Genomic DNA, 16,393 nt, shown 5'->3' with positions numbered 1-16,393 from the left:
GATTATATTCAACCTTCCAGTGCAAAAGTATAAAAATAATTTAGCTCTTTAGTAGATGAAAATGATAAAGCTATTAATGAGGATAAAGAATCAACAAATGAAAATCTAGACAATAAATGTTACTGTTCTGCATTTGCAAGGAAATGGGTTTATATACTTACAACACAAGGGCAACACACTTTCCACAAGTAACATGGAGAAGTGTCAAACACGATGTCTATTAAAGAGATGTATCATAAAATCCATAGGCCTGGATAATTTGGGCCTGAGTGTCCAAGGAGTGCTGGCTAAGTTTTTCAGGGTCAAAGAGCACTAAGCTGCTGTCCGTACTGTAGTGGATATGCTCCCATAACCCAAGGGGAAAGGATCAGCTACCTGCTATGCAACAGACACAACACAGTTCTCTGGGGCTGGATGAGATTGACTCAAATGTGTTATGGGAGCTGGTGGAAGTGCTCACCAAGACACTTCCCATCATTTACCAAGAGTCCTAGCTAGCCAGGGAGATCCTGTTTGACTGGAGGGTAGCCAGTGTGATGCCTATCCACACAAAGGCTCGGAAGGACAATTCAAAGAACCACAGGCCTCCCAGCCTGATCTCACTGCCAGGGAATTCCTGGAGGGGGTAACCTTGAGTGTCACAATGCAGAATGTACAGGCAGGGGATCAGGCCCAGCCAGATGGGCTTAGGAAAGGCAGGTCCTGCTTGACCAACCTGATCACCTTCTGTGACAGGAGACAGCTTAGAGAATGACAGAGAAGCTGTAGATGTTTTCTGCCTGGACTTCATTAAAGCTTTTCATGTTTTGACATTTCTCACAACATTCTCATGGAGAAACTGGCTGTTCATGGCTTGTATGGGTGTGCTCTTTGCTGGGTAAAAAGCTGGCTGGGCTGTGCCCAGAGAGTGGTGGTGAATGCTGTTTTATCCAGCTGGTGATGGTCACTGGTGGAGTTCATCATGGCTCAGTATTGCAGCCAGTCCTGGGTTTTTTTCATCGGTTATCTGAATGAGGGAATCAAGTGCACCACTAGCCAGTTTGCAGATGACACCACATTGGGCTGGAGTGCTGATCTGCTGGAGGGCAGGAAGGCTCTGCAGAGGGATCTGGGCTGAGACCAGTGGAGTGAGATTCAACAAGACCAAGTGCTGGGTCCTGCCCTTGGGTCGCAACAGCCCCAGGCATTGCCACAGGCTGGAGCAAAAGTGTCTGGAAAGGACCTTGGCATGCTGAACATGAGCCAGGGTGAGCCCAGGTGGCCAAGAAGGTCAGATATAATTTCTCATTATACCATGTGCTCAAAGCAAATAGTGAATGCACATAGTCCCAGTGTAACTGCTCTCAATGATGCCTGAGGAACCAAGAAACTGGAGCATGTTCCCCAGTTTTCCAAAGCTTTCCATCAGACTGGCCATGCCCAGGTGCTAGGGAATGGGGACAAGCTTCTCTGCCAAACACAGATAAAAGCCTCTTTGGTTTTTGTGGAAAAGAAAGCAGAGGAGGACTGCATAGCACTAAAGACACTTATAAAGTCTGAAAACAGAAACAAGAATGAGCTGGTAAATAATTTGGTAAAGAATTAAAAGAAATCTGGCTGTGGTATTTTCCAAAGGATGAGTGAAACTTGTTAGATCTGAGCAACAGAAATATTTACCAGCAGAGGAGAGGAGCAGTTAGGCGGCTTACAGCAAGAGACATATTGAAAAGGAGCAGGATGTCGACTAAGTGTCATCTTTAAGTGAGAATACTGAGTACTAAAGCCATAAGTCTGATCTGAGTCTCAAAGCACTACATAGGACAAAAGGAAAATACCAAGAAAAGAGTGTGATTCCCAAACTTCAGGCTGAAGTTTAGACAAGAAATACTGCTAACACATCTAGAGCTACTAATCATGTTTAAAACAGTGGCCGATGGTTCAGACAGTTTTCATGTCTGTAAACAACATTTTGCTTGCGCAGAAAATATTGGCTGCAAGAACAGAGTACTATTTAGTGGCTACCAGCATACTGGAGACTGAGAGAGCACACGACTGCATCCTCAAGCACAGGGAATAACTTTCTCTAGCTGCACAAGGAGAGAAAAACACCAAGTTGTGAGAGCCACCCAGACTGCTGTTGTGCACTTTGATCAACAACCAGCTGAAATGCCACCTCTCCCAGCTGGTGCCTCTTGAAGTTTCTTGGAGGTGGGGAACTGCAAGCCCACCTGAGCCCACCATCGCCGTTCCCTCCACACACGCTACAGGAGAAGCTGAATCATATATACCAAGAAATAGTTCTGTAAACCATGTCAGAGGAAACTCTTTGTGTTCCCTAGAGAGACAGCTTACACTTCAGGGAGAGGTAATACACTTCAACAAATCTCTCTCAACTTTAAAAATCCTGTTTGTTTGAGGGTTTTTTATGTGGTTTGTTTTATTCACAGAAATTGTAAAGGGGCTAGGTCCCCATATAATGTGTCTTTTATGGCAGAGTCGTTCCAAAATTTTTTCCTCCGTTTCTTTTAACGTGGGAGTTAGAACCCAAAAAACCAAGTCTGTAGAAATGCCACATTCCTTCAAAATCTCTCTGCTTCATGTGTGTTTTTGAGAAGCAGCTCCTTCTTTTTCTGACAAAAGGAATGTTTCACTTCTGTTAGCTCTGCAAATCAAAATTCAATGTAGAAAAAGGAGCTGGCCTCAGGCCGTCCTTGTGCATCAGCAACAGCATTGTCACCTAATTTGCAAGCACTGAACAGTTATGATGGGCAAGGACAGAAGAGGCAGCCTGGCTTTTAGATTCCATTTTTTTATATGAAGAATTGTCAGTAGGAAAAAGTATCTTTTATTCTAAGCAAGTGTGATCAGAAAGTTTAGAAAGAAGTCACACCTATATCTATTTTTCTAGTATATCTCAAGCTATAATCAGCAGTAAATAAGACCCAATTTCTTTAAGCTTGGAATAATCAATTCGTTTTATAACTCTGACTACCTAATCTCTGACTGCAATTGGGAGTGCACACTTATGCATCTATGTTTACAAAGACTATTAGCATTCAGCTAAAAACCTATAAAAAATAACAAAAAAACCCCAAACAACAAGACAAAGATATTGGGAGATGACAGTTACAACATGTGGGTAAAAGAAAAGTTGAAAGTGAAATATGCCTTTCAGAGAGATTATAATGTTCACTGAAAAGGAATTAATGAATATTTATGAAATTGCTATTGCACTTCAAATCCAAAAATTATATTTATGTTTCTTTTTCCCTTCTATTCAGCATCTTTGTTTAACATTTTTAGATGTAAGATATACATGTGGACCCAAAACCTGTGTCTGCACAGGCTTCATTGCTGGCTTTTTTTTTCACTCTGCTGATGTTATCTTTGTGAACTACTATGTTTGCTAGGAGAAAATCTTTTGCTATTAACAGAGACAACTAACAGAGGGAAATAATATAAATCATGTCTTTTGAACTGCATCTTGCTCTGCTGATTACCACAGATGAGTGGGACAATATTTCATTATCTTAAAGAAAATATTTTTCTTTGAGGACAGACACAACCTGTAGCCAGTTATGATCACAAAAGGAAGAGCAACAGGATGGGCAGCTGGACCATCACATCAAAGACACTGTTATGACTTCCTGAACTCTAAAGTGGCTCAGTTCAAAAGTAATGTAAAAGTAGGGCTATTGAGGAGGCCAGACTGACCTTCATACAAGTCTTCACCTGGTCCTCAAATGAGGCGTCCACATAGAAAAACTTAACTGTTTTGGCCCAACAATTTAACAGTATTGTCTGTCACTGGAGAGAAATGAGAACACAACCCAGTCATTATCAAAGTGTCATTTAAGTGAGCTCATGTAAAAAGTGTCTGAGCAGACATATTTGCTGCTTCTGAAACCTGTACCTTATTCCTGCCCATTTCCAAAGAGCAGTGGCTACATTTGCTAATAAATGCATAATAACAATGCCAAGTTTGTGTATTGTTTTTCCTTTTTATTTGCATTAGAGATTCTTTGACAGTGAGGCAGAAATAAGATTTTAGTCAGGCTCAGACTATGATACAGCCCAGGATGAAGTCCTTTTTCTAAAAATAAATTAGAGTACTCACATTTGAACTTTATTTTACAGTTAAAGAAAGAACAAACAGAGAAAGAATTGAAGGGAAAAAGAAAATTTAACTTTGCACAAGATACACAACTTAGCTGTAATGAGTATATAAACAAAACCTGTTCAGCACTGAGAAATTCTCTGTTGGCTTATAATTATTTTTCACATTGCCTTTGTTTTAGTTCCTTTTTTCTAGGACCATCCCTGAAACACTCCCTGCAAACATCTCTTCAAAAAGAGTCAGGACCTACAAAATCTCTTCAAGACAAAAAGAAAATTCTTTGCTTCAGAAGCTGTGCAAAGTTCCTGGTCCATATTTGTAGGTTCTGAACGGGAAAGTAAAAGAGCAGAAAATAATTGTAAGGACATACATATAAGGATATATGAGGACTTTTACATACAAAGAAAGGGGGAGATTTCTGCATGTTTTCTGCTTTTGTGAATACTTTTCCAATATTTCACCTTTTCCCAGATTTTCCTAAAATTACTGTTTTTCTGCCTTGCTATTTCTTTTCCCTCATATCTTACTCGTCTTTCTGGCTATCTATGCATCCCAAATGTTGGGTTTGCTTTACTTCTTCCCAGGCGGTATGGTACTGTGAGTCTTTCTGATTGGTTTATACTTTGATACAACCCAGGTCTGGAGAGGCTGGCCCGTGACCTTCACAATGGATTTCCCAAATGTTGAAGCATTTAACTCTCCCTCCTTTGACATCCATCCCAGCCTGCCAAGCTTCAAAACATTACTGCTTCCAAGATCTCTGGATCACAGCACACAGGCATGGAGTGAGAACAATCAGGGCCAGTGGGACTGAGCCTGAGCACTCACACACAGTGTAGCTCCTGTCCACACGTGATGTGTGGAAAGGTTCTCCTCTTCCCCTCTTCTGCTACCCCCAGCTGCTCTTATACAAGGTCCATGTTCCCAGATGTCCTACAAGTTGTTTTCTGGTTTTCTCCCCAACCACTATGTGGTGGTCAAAAATCTCCTGAATCCTTAGTATTCCTCCCATTCTAGGACACTTTTCTGTATGCAGCTTAATTTTGTGAGGGTCTTTTTTGAAGTTGCTGGGGCTTGCATTCCTCTCACAGTTCTCTGTGCTTTTGTTTCTATTCACTAAACACACTAATTACATGAAATCAAAGAAATTATAGATAGGACGTCTACATTCTCAAGGATCACATTTCAGGCAATTGTCTGGTCAAAGCAGCTTTTTTTGATCTGAAATGCTTATGAGCCTTTAATTCAGGACACTGGGAGTTCAGCAATTTCTGGAAGTAACCTGTACAGCCACATATCTTCTGATTACTAATTGGTAGTATATTATGTGGAGGTTTAACAACAGGAAATAAAACTTCAAATAAGCATCTCACCTTCCCCCTACCTCCTTTGATAAGAGAGGGGAAAAGACAGTGACTGTATATTGAGATAACAATCTACTGAAAGATAAAAGCTATGGAATAAGAAACACACAGGAGCAGCAACAATATTAGCAAACTAAGAATACAAAATGAGAAAGTGCTTTACGCACAAAAGGTGTTCACCAGCTCAACTCAGTTCTGTGTGACCACTGGGACAAAGACAAGATGTCAGTCTCCCCATAGATTGTGTCCATGTGGCTTTCCCCAGACAAAGACAAGATTACAAGTGCTGCAAGACTCAATGGAAAACTACGATGGACAGATCCCCAGAAGGCAGATGGTCTGTGTTGTGCCACACCACCGCTTCAGATGCTGGACTGGATCCTCATGGCTGCGTCTGGCATTGGCGTTGCCACTTTGGACCATTCCCCACGGCTCTCCTCTGCGGCCTTCAGCTTGGCTCCCTTCGGCTCAGGCCAGGTTTGGCTGGCTTGGGCTCAGCTCCCGCGCTGTGTCCCTGCGGATGCTCCGCACGCGGCTGCTCTTTCAGCAGCGCATCTCCCAGGCGCCTTTGGGGGAACGGGAAGGAGGAGCCCTGGCGCAGCTGGCACCGCCCCCAGCCACGCCCACCTCCCAGAGCCACGCCCCCTGTGACGCGGGATGCAGCCACGCCCACACGGCCCTGAGCCCCGCCCCTCTCGCGCAGGCAGAGTCCTGACCGGAATTCCTCCGAGCCCCAAAACCTGGAGCTGTGTCTGCGGGCCAAGAGTGGGAAGGAGACTCCATGTCACCAAATTCACATCAAACTGTTTGACGGCCTACAACACTGAGCATCTCTCACTTGATCTATTTCCCTTCAAAGTGTTCCTGCTTTCATCCCTAGTGACTCCCACACCCCTGACAACAAACGGGTGAAAGCACACAGTGCTGACAGGCACATTCTGAATTTGGATTCTGTGACTTTTAGCCTTCAGCATTATTGCTAATTTAATTCTCTTGGCGTTCCACTGACTGTGTTTGCCTCTAAGTCTCCAAAACCCTTTTTCTCCCCAGTGCTTATTTTCACAAGACAATAGAAGGAAGAAAATTTGAATCATGAAATTCCCCCATATTAGCTATGAAAAGTACGTTAAGCTGACTTTTTGTACATCCAGAGATTGTAACCTAAGCCTTGCACTTTTGCCTTTTTTTCCTATTGTGGCTTAAAATTCTATTCATCTGGACAAAGAATGGGTAACTCCCAATCACACTAGGATGAAAGGATGATTTCAGCTTCTTTTTTGGTTTTAATGTATTCTTTTAAGATAATGAGCAATTATTTGTATAATTCTATTTCCTTCAGAGGAAGGGTTTCCCTTCGTCCTTCTTTCTTTGGTTATCCCCAAACTGGAAATATCATAGTCTACCTACTTGCACAATTTTGCAGAAACTGTGGGCAGGGGCATTCTCATTGTGTGCAATGGAGAAATGAAAGTGATTATTTAAGCCACTCCAAAGTAATTAACTCTAGGTTGCATATAAAATTATGATGGGGATCTGGAGATACCATTTTTTGCAGCATGAAGTGCATGTCAAACACTTGTACACTGTGGAAATACCATACATACATGAAAGTCTCTTTTTCAGTGGAAAAGAGCTTAAAGGAGCTCTCTCAATCAAGCTCCTAAAGCAGCCCTCTCAATCAAGTATTCCATTAAGAGTGAATCTGTCAAGAGAACTTACTCTTCCACTGATTAAACAAGCTGGGAATATGTGTAAGTAGAGTAGAAGGGAAACTTTCTGCCCCTGAAAGGGCAGATTTACCAGGATGCAAGGATTGCTTTATTCCCACCCTATATACACGTAGAGTTATACTACCTAAAATTCTGCTAATTAAAAAACTTACACACCTACTCAGATTGATTTATCAATCAGCCATGACGGAACCTCTATTCCACTTCATAGATCTGCATCTCCGTAAAGAATAAAGGATATGCTGAATGGCTTTATATAGTTTCTCCTCCAGGTCAGTGAATTTTAACATTGCACATACGTTTGGTAAAAGATTGAAGAACACTAATTGTCTATGTTTCAAATAAAATGAGATGCTCCATTTATTGTAACATCTTTTGTCCTCCTACAGAGTCTCAAAGCTTTTTGACAAGTTCTGCCCAGATTTATAAGCACTCAGTTCTCAGAATGGCACAGTTGGATCAATTAGAATTTGTAAAATTATTTTATGAAAGCCTGCATTTCTCTGAAAACATGACAGATTTTATCAAAAGCTTCAAGAGTCTGAATAGCAGTAGCAGGCTGAAAACCATTGAAATGCACAAGCCAACATGTACCCATTTAAGCTGGGTTAGATGGCACAGGGGTAGGATTAATCTGCCTTCAGGCTTCAAAACACAAAACCTCCACTAACAACAAAATTATAGTTGGGCGTTAATCGAGGCAAAGCAACTGCATACATGTATCTGAGGCTCCCTCCTGGGCAGGAAGGGTCAGTTTTATCCCTCTGTCCAAAAAGAGCAGCAGGGTGCCATTTTGGGGGGACAGAGGAGAGTTATCAATCCTTCCAGTAATCATAAGATCTGCAAATAATGACCTATGGGCTCCTCTGTTCTAACTGCTTTTCAATGCAGGAGTACAGCCTCTGTTGTATTCTTGGCAGCATTTTATCCAGTCTGGCTTTTCATGTTCGGTGGGACAGAGTGTCTGCTCCTCCCCAGAGGATTTTTCCATGGCTAATAGCTCTCATGGCCAGGAGGTTTCCTCCTCTAAATTCTCTTCTTTTGTTCTCAGCTTATTGTTAAGTCATTGTACATTGTACATTGTACATTGTACATAATTCCTCTGTATTATTGCTGCATCCATCTCTCCATATTTTCATCCATAAGGTTGTTGCAGTTTATCTTCCTTCAAGAGTTTAGCAATATTTTAAACAGCTAAAAAAAAAAAATAAAAAAATAGGGCAACCTCTCTATGGCTCATCTCCACAGCAGTCCTCCTTAAAGCTGAATTTCTCCTACCATTAATACTATTTGGTGTGGAGCATTGCCACAAGATATTTCATGTGTAACCATAGCACCTTATGTACAAGGAGATTATCAACCCACCTTTTTGACATGAGTCTGGACTCAGCCCTATTCCACCAGTGTGGTTTGGTGCATGGGTTTATGTACGTTAACCACAAACTGAGCAGTAAACAGTCTGTGAATGCTGAAAATGAGTTTTCTGTTGTTTGTGAGATGCTTTTGTAAGCCTCAACAGAGAACAGTAGATAGCCAGCTCTTCTCAAACTATTCTTTGAGATTCAGCACAGAGGCTTCATATGCATTTTGTCATTTAGGCAGCAACAGACATTACAAAACATTACTGGAAAAGTCTAATTTACATTATAAAGCAAATTAACTCTGGACCAACACCAACTCTACTCCCTCCCTCTAAACTCTCATGTTATCTTTCCCCATTAGAAGTGGTTTTGGTTTTTTCTAACTAAAGAGTCAATTTTCTCTTCACCTTCTGTTGCAGTAGTTCTGTAGTTTCACTGTGTGCTCAGTTCCTCCCAGGCATTTAGATGTTGCTCGTAAATGCTGATATACCAAGCTCATTACTCCCTCTTTAATCACCAATTAAAGCACCAATTTAGACTCACAATAATCCTTTTTCCTAGTAAAGATCATTAAAGACAGTGTTAATGTGCTTAATGATCCTCCTACTAACCCAGTTTCTTTTCCAGAAGCCATAAACTTTGCTCTTGCCTCTCTACAGGAAGGATGTTGTCAAAGATGCAAGTTCTCCCAGCCTGTTTCTTTTCAAAATAAGCCCCGTGATATGTGTGAATGAATGTGTTACATTTTGCATGATCTCGAGAGTTTATGACACAAATATATCTGAAAAGCTTTCAGTAGCTATGAAAAGATCCATAGGAATCCTAGCTAGAATAAGATCCCTGCAATTTTAAGCAGCGATTTCAAAAAGAAGTAGAAATTATTGTGCAAAGCAGGAGGCTATAAATTCTGTAAGGGAAGATCAGTAAAGAAAGAACTATTCAAGGACTCAAATAGAGAACTAATTCATTATACGCTTATTAATGGCCAAACACAAATAATTTAGTACAAACCCAAAGATATTGTGTCTGTATTGCACTTGTTCCTGTAAAAAGCTATTCAAACATGGATTTTTATGGTCTGAGTTTTTCTGGTAAGCAGGTGAGTAGCCAATGAGAGAGACATTCTGTCTGATGCCACTTTAGAGCATACCAGACAATTTGCTGAGTGTTCATATAAATGCCTTTCTTAAGCACCACATGGACAAAGGCCTCTGCAGAAGAGCCTCTTATAATAAAATTACACACTGATTTATGCAGAACTTCTGGCCACCTTACCATTGTTTGTCTGCAAACTGAGGCATGTGTGTGTGGTTAGGAGCTTATTCCACTCAGGCAAAGAAGAAAAGGGAAGGGTAAATTCCTGTTTTTAAGGAAGGAGGGCAATGAACTTGCAAGGAAGGACAGAAAATAAAAGGAGAATGGGCAGGAATACATGATGTGGGAGAGAAGACAAGTAAAACAATAGATGGTTGAGGTAAAGAAACTGTAAAATTTGTCTCTTTAGAGTAAAATCAGTTTCTAACACTTCCTATTAAAACTTGGCAACTAGATATTATCTTATCATTGATCTTTTTGAAACATCTAAGGATGTGTCATTCTTCTAGTGTGTCTTTGTTTAACTCTTTGTTTGCCAGCTTTACAAGGCTGTACTGGGAGCAGACACATATTAAGGTTGTAAAGAGCTCAGGTGTTATATACCAGCTCCCTGGTAAATGTTTAAGGTAGAATGTGAAATGTTTAAGTTCTAGCTATTTACTTCTGACAGATAGGGTGCTTTTGTATTCTTAAGCTAAGTTCCTCTATTGATTGGCCAAATATAGAGACACACACTTGTCTTAGAAACTGCAAGTTATAACTAGTTCTGACAAACTACATGGTATGTTATTTGCACTTTATTTTTACTGTTAGAGTAAAATTATCCTGCTTCTTTCTACCCTGCAGAGATGTTCCTCCTGCTTCAAGCCTCAAAGCAAATTTAATTTGTTCTCATAGTTCTGTGCTAAGGACTTCACAGGACCAGTTATTTATTGGAATGAGGGCTGTGATTTTCATAAGGTACCAGGAGAATCAGATGGCCAAGCCAAGAAAGGTCAAAGTTGTGAAATTTCCATTGCTGATACCAACTAGTGCAATATAGGTGAACTTGTTTAAATCACATGAGCTAGCTGTAACTGCCACAGTAAGGTTTTTACATACTTCACCTGAGCTGCTTCTCATTTCTGGACTGACACGTGAGCTCCACTTTCCCTTTTGACTACTAGTGTTGGGGCCCCCAAGCACTCATCTCACTACATCAGAGTTCAGCAACTTTCTGCTTCAACCTCTAAAGCTGCCTTTTTGCAAGAGTTTGCATGTAGAGAAGCTCCATGTATGAATCCAGATGAAAGTAACAAAATTTTGGTTAGTTCTTTCAGCTTTGTTTTAACAAAAAAAAGGCATATTTTACCTAGCACAAGCATTTCAGATATGATATTTACAATTTTGTTCAGAGTTTCAGTTTGCTTTGATTGCTCAAGAAAGCATGATAGTGTCATGCTCAGGTTTATCCTTTTTTCATGTCCTAAGATTTACAGCTCTTTGAGTTTAGGAGTATGACTTGGAGCTGGAGGACACCTGTGTCCATGTTAGGCCAGTAGGCAGATAGTAACTCTGCCTGGGTCTCCCCACCAGAAAGCTAGGAAAGGAGTTTAAACTCCCTCTGTAAAACATCTGTGAGCTACTAGGAGTACTGTTATTGACATAATAATTGGAGACATTGTAAGTGTGGAAAATATTGTCTGTCATTTAGAGGGAAAAAGTGAAAAGGTTTGGTTTAGTTGCCTCATAATAAAACACATTTTGGAAATCTCTCATCAACATAATGAAGCAATATGGGGAACTTGATACTGAAGAGGGAAGGATGCTGTGTAGCCAAAATGCAATGTGTCATCCTGATCCACATCAGATCTGTTAGTGTTTACACAGTCCAAAATTAAGAAATCAGGGCTAGATATTAACTCATTCTTGAATTCTATCCACACAGAAGAATTGTATCTCATAATGTTCACAGACAATTCCTCAAGGAAAGAAATTTTAACATGCACTGACCTTGATTATTGTAAAGCTGAAAATGGCTGCAGCTTCAATATTTTGTAAATTGAGGTTATATATGAAGGCCTTACAATCTTAAAATCAAAATATGTTGGTGCTGTCCAGAATGCCAATTATGTCGTTGCAAATGCAACATGCAAATTTCTTGCAATTTTGAAAGACTCCTGCCTGCAAGTGCCACCAAATTGCAAACTACAGCATATAAATACCACACTTCTGGAATAAATTATTTCAAATGTCCGCCTGGATTCTTTATTTCTGCAATGCATGTGTTTTGTCAAAAGGGAGAAGATGCTGCAAAAGCTTTTTTCTTGGAAGACAAAACACACATCAACAACCCTTTCATGATTTTAGCTGTACACACCCAGGTATGGCTGAAAATGCAAGCAGATAGGAGTAACCTTTAGGCTGATGCTGAAAAGACAGACGGTAGTAAATTGGAGAAAGAGCAATGGTACCATGCACGTGTGCACACAGACACCCACCCACATGAGAGCACTAACATCTTGCAACCATTACTCGTCCTGTGATACAGACATAATCTAGTTAAAATGGAAATGTATTAGGAAAGTCAAACAATTAATTGATCCAAGAAAGGTTGTTTCATGTTTTGTGTAAATCAAAGCTAAAAATTCATTTGAGGGACACTGCTGTATTGTAGACTAAACAGAGTTTGGCATCAGTGCAGCGCTCGGTGTGGGTGTTAAAGTTGTTCTGTGCTGCACATGGCCAGTAATCCTCAGCAGAAATGTTAACTCAATTTGTCAGCATTATCTTTATGTCAACAGTAATGCTTAAATATTTACAATAGACATAGTACTCTGAGGGTTCGTAACGCAAGATAAATTGGAAAAATGTTAACAAAATGGATGGTACTAATACAAGCCCTTGGCACTTTGTACTCTTCAATTTTATATACAAGAAGGTTTGCCTGAAAGTTAGATTTTATTAGGCTTTACAGTTTATTTGCTACCTCCAAACTCTTGCTAAAATGAAGCAGAAATTTGTATAACCCTTGTAAAAACAGAAATGTATTAGGTTAATGATGCATGAGTACTGAGTCCACAAGAAAGAGGCCTAGATTTTTACATATGTGCTCTGGACCAATTTCAGTCTTGACATAAATAAGCATGAATAATATAGACCTTAAAGTGAGTTGCACCTGTTTATACACTGACAGAATTTGGCCCCGTGTCATCAAAGAAATTATAAATATGCTGTATATCTTTTTTTAATATAACATGTTTCATATATAATACCATTCAAAATGCATTACAAGAAAAATTAAAACACTGTAAATTTTACAAACAAATAAGAACAAAAAGAAACAAACAGTAACTTGTTTAATTGCCACTCTGAAATTAGAGTAATAATATAATGATGAAACAAGATAGCCTTCGTAGACACTTTACCGTTGTTATTCTCCCTTTTTCAGAGTCCTTGCCACATATTATTCTAATTAATTCTTCTAATGAACAATGGCTGTGAAAGCCAAGCATTTTTTTCAACCATGTGAAATTTTAGCCTTAACTAACCTTTAATCTTTTGCCTGTTTGAGTTTCTGGTTCTAAAATGTCCCTCAGCATTTGCTCACCCCTATGCCTAAATCCTCCAAATGTCTCAACCAACAAAGTCTGCCCAGTATTTCCTCCAGTCACAATTCACCAGACGGCAGCACATGAGGAATCTCACTGCCTACTTTGACATGTTTTTTAACCAAAAATAATTGTAACCATGCCTTTCCTGGATAAGACAATTGCACTTTTCATTTACAGCATTTATGATAGCTTTTACTCACTTTCATAGACCTCCGTGTCATTATTCCTACATACTGTTTTCTCCACCACTTTCTACAGCTAGTTTATTGTCTGTTGTCTTGCTAGTTCTCATATCAGAACCTGGCATCTTGAAAAGTTTCTTTTTACCAGCCTCATTTTTTGTTCTTGCATTTAAGCCTGAAAATGTTTTGAGATGTAATTTTTTAGATATTCTGATTGTCATAAGAGGAAAAAAGTGATGTAGTGCAGCAAAACACTGTGACATAAAATGAATCTATTCCATCCCTCTACTTTTTTTCATTATGTTTACATGCAACTTCACTGGGTACAAATCCCGTATGTTTTGATCAAGCAGTTCTTGTCTCCTTGTTTCCTCAACTTTCATAACCTGTCAGTCATCATTTGTCTGTGGTATTGTAAATATGAAAAAATAGTCCAAAATAATAACTTAAAGAGCAGCTGACATATTTATGAAAAAAATTCTGTGAAAAGCATATTTCTCTTTCATAAATGACTGACCAAGTAGGTTGTCAAATTAATAACAAGTCAGTGTCAAACTCCCCCAAATATTTCTGTCCCTGCTCCAACAGAGTACTGTTTCAAGGGACTAATTGCTGAGAAAACTGACAATGGGAAACATGCTTCAAAGCATTTACTACAGTCTATAGTGTCAGACAAGTGCTATTAGGTCATCAGTTTGCAAGGCCCCCACCTATTTCCACACACATTTTCTTTTTTTCTCTAGGCTCCTCATAAACTGGCAATGCGTAACTTTTAACTATTCTGTTTTAAGCTAATCATCATTTAAGCTACATCCCAAATAGTCACATAGTTTTACATTAAAAAAAGCATAATTAGAAAAGGGTAAATAAAATCCAGCCCTTTTCTAGTCACACACACACACATTTTCTATCTATAGAACACTCCCTGTTCTTTAATTAGGCGAGCCAGCTGGGATTTGAACAGTTCTTTGAAGGAAGCACAGAAGCAATGTTTAGAAAATGTATGAAATACCATCTTTTCTTTGAGCTGCCACTCAGGCTTTGAGTCTTTTGCCCCATATTCTATTCTCCATTCTTGTTCTGAACCTGTGATATCCGATTCCTGTTTCTGTAATTTCCAGCTTTTGTTCACAAGTCTATCTCTCACAATAACACTATTCAGATAAGGTATGTCTTTGAGTAGGCAGCTACTACCTTTTTTTCTTTCCCTTCTTGTAAAGGTCCCATTAGTGCTTTGGGATCCTGTGATACAAATGTACAAAGCAAGGGCCCTCCACTGAAATATTTCAGCTCACTTTTCAGTGCTGCATCAGATAGCATTAGCAGGGAGTTTTTATAGTTTACCCTGCAAATGATGGAAAGCACTCTCTGTTAAACAAAAAGAATTAAGGAAGCACAGCAAAAGATATACTTGTATTACATTGCCAGTGTGTTATGATGTCTTGGCACTGAAGGAAAAATGTGAGAGGATTTTCCTAGATAAAAGCACATTGCAAATACAACATATGTATGTTGTTACACTTTGCCCAAATATTCATTATTCAATTAAAAATTGTATGCTTTCAAGAGTTAAAAAGTAAAAAAGATTAGAGTAATGACTTTGAACTGCACAGAAAAAGACACAGAATATTTTTATAATGTCTCCTTTCAATACAAGGATTGTAATTTTTTCAGGTACACACTGAGCAGAAAAAATACCAGCACTGCTTTAAGGAAAGCAATAAGCCTATAAGAAAACTTGCTGCATTTTAAATAATTATAATTAAAAATAAGAAGCTGATGTTTATTACTGTATATATTGCACAGAAAATATATTATGCATATTTATATAGAAAAGCCACAAGCTGCAAACTCTTGGATCCTTGCCAGCTCTGTGCTTTGTAACTTTAGGAAGACCACTTATATTTACAAATATGTCACCTTATCTACCTGTAGCACAGGAATGTCACCATTTGCTTCAAAGAGACTTGATTCAAAAGTGTAATTTCATTTAATAGTACTTGTGATTCTTGGATGAAAAATACTTTATCCTTGTCCAGGTTCTACATTCCAAGTACTTATCAATAAAAGAACAAAATTCAATGAGATTCCACAAGCATTTATTGTTGGATAAAATTTAAAATTATACAAAATGAGTGGTATAAGTAACACTAATAGTGTAATTTCAAGTCTTTTTCCAAAATTAGGTAATGTCTTTATGGTTCTTATAACAAAAGAAGAGTGATTGAAAGTTTGTCACTAGCCTGATTAATCCCTTTAACACTTATCCAGTAGCTTAGGACATTAAGTAATTAAAATAGTCTTCATCTGCAACCAAACTGACAATAATTTTGAAATATATTTTTGAAAGTGTGAGATGTGTAAATGTGTGAAATGCCAAGATAAGGCATTTTCCTACTAGCTTATCACATTATAATTTGGAAAAAAAAATAATGAAAATTCTTTCAGAAAAAAGCTGAGTCTGTATATTCTAATTGGACCTCAGAAGTTTGTTTACTTTAAGATCTATTTCTTTTTTTGTTTTTAGAATAACAAAGTTGCAGGGACAACTAATTGTAAAAGCAATCAAGGGCATTTAGGTCACTTACTGTAATCAGATGAATAGTTAAACAGCACCAGTGACTGATACTTTGTGGTTATTCTAAAGTCTAAATATCTACATTTATATCGCTAAAGTCCATGAAAACTTTAATTTTGGGTGCACTGTGTACACCATACAAAGACACATTTCAACAGAGTGCACACTGAACTTATTTAGGTGGTATTAAACACAGCTGTGTCGAGAACTGAGGTTAAGCTGTGCCTGAGTGCTCTGTTGGACTGGAGGTTCTCCTTGCTGCACTTGCTAATATGGAAGTGTGGTGCAGTCACAGCTGAAAACATGATTTTAGCAGCTTCTTCTTTTTTTTTTTTTAAGGAAATAAGCACCAATAAGCACTCTTCTGAGCAATGAAATATGATTTTTTTGACCT

Source organism: Passer montanus, unplaced genomic scaffold, assembly GCF_014805655.1.
Source record: "Passer montanus isolate IOZ18808 unplaced genomic scaffold, ASM1480565v1 scaffold22, whole genome shotgun sequence".
NCBI lineage: Eukaryota > Metazoa > Chordata > Aves > Passeriformes > Passeridae > Passer > Passer montanus.
The sequence above is the reverse complement of the archived record's forward strand: the minus strand, read 5'-3'. Positions refer to the sequence as shown.